Source organism: Myotis lucifugus, unplaced genomic scaffold (genome assembly GCF_000147115.1).
Source record: "Myotis lucifugus unplaced genomic scaffold, Myoluc2.0 scaffold_2459, whole genome shotgun sequence".
NCBI lineage: Eukaryota > Metazoa > Chordata > Mammalia > Chiroptera > Vespertilionidae > Myotis > Myotis lucifugus.
The window spans coordinates 17213-24602 of record NW_005873507.1 but is presented as its reverse complement, the minus strand read 5'-3'; the positions used below and the strand labels follow the sequence as shown (position 1 = coordinate 24602).

General features: G+C 49.5%; 2 non-coding genes across 2 annotated transcripts; both read left to right on the top strand.

Moving 5' to 3' along the window:
* The first annotated feature begins 3128 nt into the window (after window positions 1-3128).
* TRNAN-GUU lies at window positions 3129-3202 on the top strand. The gene has a single exon. It is a non-coding gene; the product is annotated as a tRNA-Asn (tRNA).
* A 3834-nt stretch (window positions 3203-7036) lies between these two features.
* Window positions 7037-7155, top strand: LOC111824574. Its single transcript, XR_002827682.1, has one exon. It is a non-coding gene; the product is annotated as a 5S ribosomal RNA (ribosomal RNA).
* Window positions 7156-7390: the final 235 nt, after the last annotated feature.

Here is a 7390-nt window from a genome sequence, read left to right as displayed (position 1 = left end):
AAAAGGTTGTGGGTCCGATCACTGGCCGGGGCACATATCTAGTTTGCAGGTTTGATCCCCGGGCAGGGTGTGTACAGGAGGCAACTGATTGATGCTTTGTGCTAGCACATGCACTGGGTCCTCCTTTGTCTTTTTTTTTTTAAATATATTTTATTGATTTTTTCACAGAGAGGAAGGGAGAGGGATAGAAAGTTAGAAACATCGATGAGAGAGAAACATCGATCAGCTGCCTCCTGCACACCCCCTACTGGGGATGTGTCCGCAACCCAGGTACATGCCCTTGACCGGAATCGAACCTGGGACCTTTCAGTCCGCAGGCCGACGCTCTATCCACTGAGCCAAACCGGTTCCGGCTCCTCCTTTGTCTTAAAAGTGAAGATTTAGAGAGAGAGAGAGAGAGAGAGAGAGAGAGGGGCCTTCAGCTTCTGGCAAAGGTAAAGTGCCAAAAATCAGATTTACCTTTCCACCAGAAATCTCACCCTCCCCTTACCCCTGCCCCCTAAGGAAAGAAAAGGACAAAACACATGAAATACTGGTTTTCCAGACACTGAAATCAGGCAACAGAGGAGAGCAACCCTGAGGGATGAGAAGCAAACAAGGTGAGCCCCACCTTGGCCCAGCTTACTGCTCTCAGAGAGTTTCCAGGGAGGACACGAGGAGGGGCTCTGAAGCCAACTCCTTGGACTTTGGAGGTGAAGCTGCGAGTCCACGGAGAGCAAGGCGGCTAGAATTCAAGAAACAAAGGCCCAGCTGACAGTGGCGATGTGGGCTCCCGGGTCTTAAGTTCGGTTAAGAAAGACTTCATAGCCAAGAACTGTAGCGCAAGAGGAAGTTTATTTAGCATGCAAGATGAAAAGTACACTCGAAGAGAAGATTCAAGGGGGCGGCTCAGAGAGATGCCTTGGCCTTTAAGAGAGAAAATCACGGAGGCAGAAGTGAGCCAACTGGGCCGGGAGCCCATGGCCGTTGGCTTTCCCCTGCCCCCATCCCCCCCTTGCCCTCCGTAGGGCTCAGGAAACAAGTTACAGAGACAGAAGAAGGCCCTTAGAGCTTAGGAGAAAGAAAGCAAAGATACACACCTGAAGAAGAAAGGCCCGTGCATGAGAGAGAGAGAGAGAGAGAGAGAGAGAGAGAGAGAAAGAGAGTTCGTGCTAGCACATGCACTGGGCCCTTTGTCTTAAGTGTTTTTACCTGTTTTCTAAAGGCAGGAATTGTAGGGGCGGTCTCAGGGAGGATCAATAGAATATCAATCAGCTTTCCAGGTGTGTCCTTTAATATGCTGATTCATCAACATGAGCACATATAGGGTCAGGGTCATGGTCTCTACTGATTGTTGGGTGCCAGGGTGTGTGTATGTGTGTGTGTGGGGAGAGTCATTGGTCATTACATCTGGCCCTGATCCCAGTCATGGTGTCACTTTGTCTGGTTTTGCTGTTTTTCTGGCCCTGAGGCCCACACCACTGAGGCCTAGATGTTATCTCTAGTTTGAACAAAACGCTGTCTCTGTAGTCAACAGGCTGAACGCCTTGATTATTATTATTATTTTTAAATATATATTTTTATTGATTTCAGAAAGGAAGGGGGAGGGAGAGAAAGATAGAAACATCAATGATGAGAGAGAATCATTGATTGACTGCCTCCTGCACACCCCCTAGTGGGGATCAAGCCCAAAACCCAGGCATGTGCCCTTGACCATAATCGAACCCGGGAGCCTTCAGTCCGCAGGCCGACGCTTTAGCCGCTGAGCCAAACCGGCTAGGGCCGTGTTGATTATTTGATGCTGATCAGAACCTCCTTGTCCTGAGGGCTCAATGCTTAATGGAGTGCACGTGCAAGGGAGAAGAGGCAGGTGAGTCAGGGTGCTGCTGGGCGAGGCCAGTGGGAATGGGCTCTCTGTCTCCGTTTCCCCATTCCACCTGCCAAAGCATTCTCCTAATTGTTTACTCTCCTGCCTCACGGGGAGGAGAGCAATGGACAGAGAGAATCCGGGCATGTGGAAAAGTCTCCTTCAGGCACACAGCAGAGTACTGATCAGGACACACTTGGGAAGAAACCGCCGGAGGCCCAGGGAAGACACTTCTGTAGAGACCCTCAGTCCCAGTGGTTGGTGCTCACACGGGGCAGGGACCATACTCCACCCGCCAGACGGGACTGCTCACAACCCATGGGCCGGTGCGCAGAGCGCAGGGCCGTCTCGCCTCAGTTGCGGGAGGCCGACCTACCTAAAGGCTCACAAAAGCAAGCCCCCAAGGGACCAACCTGCTGACAAGTCACCCAACCGGACCCCAGAACAAAGCCCCGTAAGGTTTATGGCGCTACCACAATAGCCAGTCCCCAAGACGGTGAACTAGGACAATGTCGCCATTCGGTCACAGAATGCCAGGCGTGCACAGAGGAGAATACTCCGTGTACCGAGACCCAACCCTAACTGACACGATGCTAAAGGCGCAGAGAGGACACGAATGCTGTTGTTATGACTGTTACGTATGTCCAAAGGGTCCATTGGAAACGTGGAACACACACGAATGTGTAGAGTCAATCTTTAGAGATAATAAATTCACTCGGTGGAATGAACAGGATTAGACATTGCAGGGAAAAGATGAGAGAACATAAAGCCAAGAGCAATGGGAAACATCCAAAATGAAACACCGTGCAAAATTATTTTTAGATCATGGAGTGGTAGGGCGAATTTAAAACGCGTTTGCCCCTTTTGACCCCGCCGCACCCACTCTTTCCCACCCCCGCCCCGCGCACCTCGGTCAAGGGGAGCCCGGCGAGCGCCAGCGGCCAGGCCGTGGGGTGCAGCCTGAGCAAAGGGGGAGAGCCATCACGGGAGCCCACGGGCCGTTCGGCTTTCCCCTGCCCCCCACCCCCCTGGCCCTCCGTAGGGCTCAGAATGTGAGGCGGTAGTGGAGCAAGGCCGGGCGGGTTACTCGGCGGCTCCATTGCCTTCAGAATCGACCAAAGCGCGGGTTTCAAATGCAACCAACACGCAGCGTGGACTCCACTTCTTCGGTTTTCCGAGGTTTGGAGTCTGCACGGCCCTCTGTCCAGCGACAAGGATATGGCTCTACCTAGCAGTGACTAAGGACTTGTTCTCTACTACATTGAGATGCTGGTCCCTGTAGGTCTCTGTGGCGCAATCGGTTAGCGCGTTCGGCTGTTAACCGAAAGGTTGGTGGTTCGAGCCCACCCAGGGACGCCATTGTTATTGTTTAAAAACCAAACCTTTGTACCTCTCTCTTCTCTGTACTCTCTCTCAACCATCACCGAAGACAGACTTCCTCCACTACTACCCAAGTTGTTTCTGTCATTGTGGGGTTACAAATAACGGTGTTCTCATCATCTTATACACATATCTGGACAGTTCAAGCTTTTCTATAAGGTAGAAAGATCAACTGCTCTAAGGCAGTGTTTACGTGCTTTCTGTAAGATTCCATTTTCTCTCCTTTTGCACATCACTGTTATTTCAGCGGCTTCTTTAGGCTCTAGAGCACACACACAGCCTGCCTTCAAGTGGTAGAGTACCTCCCCCCGCGTCTCTCCTGCCTGCCCTTATGCTGTGGTCGTCATGCATTGCACTTGACATATGCTATAAGCCCCGAAATCCACCATTATTACTGTTGTGTCTATCCCACGTCTTAAAGAGATGTAAATGATAAGAAAGACGTCTTACATCTACTGTATATATCTATATATGTTCCCATGCAGGTACCATTTCTGTCGTCCTTCATCCTTCGTGTACACCCTTTCATTTTTATTGCCTTGATTCCCTCATGTCACCAAAAAGGGGAACACGGTTGGCAACTGTCTCTCGTACATCACATGTAAGGCCAAAAGGTGCTTTACAAAGATAGATCTTTGTACATGGATGGAGGGAGAGAGGGAGGTAGGGATGGAGGTGCACACAGAAGGTGGGACCCATCATTTTACGTGTCTGTGTCACAAGTGACATCTGCCCGGCACTGGATCATCTTATTTTTGTTACTTGGAGGGGATTTTCATTAGCTTCCAAATGAAGTTGAAGAGGAAAATCAAATAAATATTCCTCGAAGTTTATCAGGCACCTTCTGAAGAAAGGGAACTTGTAAAAATTGGAAGTGGGTCAATGTCATTGTCATGTGCTGCCATGCACTGCCCTCTAGTGGATGAGTGAGACATGACACACGTGTTGTGGGGCTCATGGTTCTGTCAGCAACAGAAGCAGCTTAAAATCTGTTAAGAGTCAACATTTTGGGGTGCCTTCATAGAAGTCATTGTCCTGTCATTTCACACTAGGAAAACACAGGCTTTGTCCAAAATCTGGTACTTCAGGGTCTGCATTGAGCTCCTGACTCAGGCCCTAGGTTCCAGGACAGAAAAGGCAGACAAGGTTGCAGCCCCTGGGCCCGCAGGGAAGTGTGGGGATAACGCGTCTACATCACAGGGCCCCCAGCGCCGCATGTCTGGATGAAGAAAATAGTACACAAAACCAAAGCATACTGCTGGAAGCCTTCTGATGAAACAATACACATTTTAGAAGATTGGAACACTACCCCTCCACCTATTGGTATCCTTTCATCTACATTTAAACATAGAGTTATTCCAAATATGGGGTCACCCTTTATTCCCACTCACCTTTCATTTAACATGAATAATTATCCCTGCCCTTTAATATCTTTGAATCTATGATTTCATGGCTGCAGAGCACTTCATCTTACACGTTGTACGTAACTGACCTGCTTCTAGAGCTCCTGCTGTCGTCTCCTGCGCCAACCACATCTTATTCGTCCTTGAAAGTGAAGTTCGACTGGTAGGAGCTCCAGGTAGCTTCCAAATGTAGAGTCAGTCACTAAACTCCCAAAGCACATTCACCTGATTCCTTTTCCTTAAAAGGATAAGGGGGGAGGGGCTGAAGAACTGCACTGAGACGACATTTATACGCCCAGCAGCGGGACTGGAAGGAGCCCTACACAAACTCAGGTGTTTGTTTTTTTTAGTTTTTTAAAAAATATATATTGATTTTTTTACAGAGAGGAAGGGAGAGGGATAGAAAGTTAGAAACATCAATGAGAGAGAAATATCTATCAGCTGCCTCCTGCACACCTCCTACTGGGGATGTGCCTGCAACCAAGGTACATGCCCTTGACCAGAATCGAACCTGGGACCTTTCAGTCCGCAGGCCAACGCTCTATCCACAGAGCCAAACCGGTTAGGGCAGCTGTGGGCAAACTACAGCCCATTTGAAATGAATAAAACTAAAAAAAAAAAAAAAGACCGTACCCTTTTATGTAATGATGTTTACTTTGAATTTATATTAGTTCACACAAACACTCCATCCATGCTTTTGTTCCGGCCCTCCGGTCCAGTTTAAGAACCCATTGTGGCCCTCGAGTCAAAAAGTTTGCCCACCCCTGGGTTAGGGCAACTCAGGTGTGTTTAGCGGCAGAAAGCACAGCTGTGTAGACACTTGGAGGCCGAAGAAGAGGTCAGAAAGGTGGTCAGGGTGGCTGGAGGGAGCTGGGAGGAAATCAGAGGTGGGGGAGAGGATAGGGCCCGGCCCAGTGTGGGACGACTGTACTAGTGACCTACAGCTGTGTGACAGCGTTACACCACACTAGAGCCTTAACCAGCACCACGCACTAATGAGCTCACAGGTTCTGGTACTACTGCCAGTGTCCCGCACTGAGGTCTCAGCTGAGGCAGGATCTGTGTCACCCAGGCTCTGAGCTCACACGGGGCATCTTCGGGGTTCAGTTTGGATTGAAGGCCTGATGTCCTCTCTGTCTGTTGTCTCGTTCAGTGCTAGGCCATGTGGATCTCTCCAGCTAGCAACTCATAACTCAGAGGCTTAGCCCTCAGAGTGAGTGACTGAGAGAGACAGAGACAGAGACAGAGAGACAGAGAGAAACACAGGTCAGAGTGAGCATGACCTTTCTCTTTCTGAGGAAGTTTGGTTATTGAAAAGGATGAGGCAGAAACCTAGGGGAGAAACTTCAGGGAAGACCCAGTGAATCCCAGAGCTCCCTGTAACTCCTTAACCACCCCAAGCATTAAATTGTGTGCGAATAGCCCAGCTAGGTGCTGGGAATATGTCCGTTCAATGTGACATATGTTCATGCTCAGGTTAGGTGCAGGAGGTCCTTAACCTGGAGGGGTCAGGGAGAAGGTTTTCCAAAGAGAATGATAGCTTGACCCAGATGGCAGGTAAGATAGGAGGAGGGAGTCAGGACTCAAGTTAGCTAGATGTTTCAGAAGCATGATGAAAAGACCCGAGAGGGCCCTAGCTGGTTTGGCTCAGTGGATAGAGCATCGGCCAGTGGACTGAAGGGTCCCGGGTTCAATTCTGGTCAAGGGCACATGCCTGGGTTGTGGGCTCGATCCCCATTAGGGGGCATGCAGGAGGCAGCAGATCAATGATTCTCTCTCATCATTGATGTTTCTCTCTCTCCCTCTCCCTTCCTCTCTGAAATCAATAAAAATATATAAACATAAATAAAATAAAAATCTTTAAAAAAAATCTGAGGGAAAGAAAGCATGATAGATTCTTGGGGTTACCTGGCCATCTTAGGGGGCCTTAGATGGTTCCAGTGTTTAAAACAAAGACACCTCTGTGGGAGACTGAAAAAGATGTAAACGAATCCCTGAATGATCCTTGGCCTTGCCTTGGGAAGAGGATAAAGAGGTCAGTAGAATGACCTCTTGGTTGCTATCTCTTCGCTTCCTGAAGTTTCTATCTCATGCTTTTTATAAACAATTGAAGACGTCGCACAGCGAAAGGAGACAGACGTCTCCGACTTGGGCAAGGTTCTAAAACACTTCCAGGTGAGGAGACAAGAGTGCACGGGCGGGTTCACGTGGGTGTTCCCAGCCCACCTGCCCAGCGATGTGTCCGTCTCCCATGTCTAACCTCCCACAACCGTGTGTTCCCAGGTCGTCTCACCAGCCGTGGCAATAGATTGCACTATCGTCATCAGGGGTCTCGGGTGTCCCCTGTGTGTGGGGACACATTACATTCTCTGGGGATGGTGGGTGAGATTTTAGCTTCTTAAAAAGAGTCTACGGCCATACCACCCTGAACGCGCCCGATCTCGTCTGATCTCGGAAGCTAAGCAGGGTCGGGCCTGGTTAGTACTTGGATGGGAGACCGCCTGGGAATACCGGGGGCTGTAGGCTTTTGATTGCCATTTTTGCCGAAACCGGTTTGGCTCAGTGGATAGAGCGTCGGCCTGCGGACTGAAAGGTCCCAGGTTCGATTCCGGTTAAGGGCATGTACCTGGGTTGCGGGCACATCCCCAGTGGGAGATGTGCAGGAGGCAGCTGGTCGATGTTTCTCTCTCATCGATGTTTCTAACTCTCTATCTCTCTCCCTTCCTCTCTGTAAAAAATCAATAAAATATATTTAAAAAAA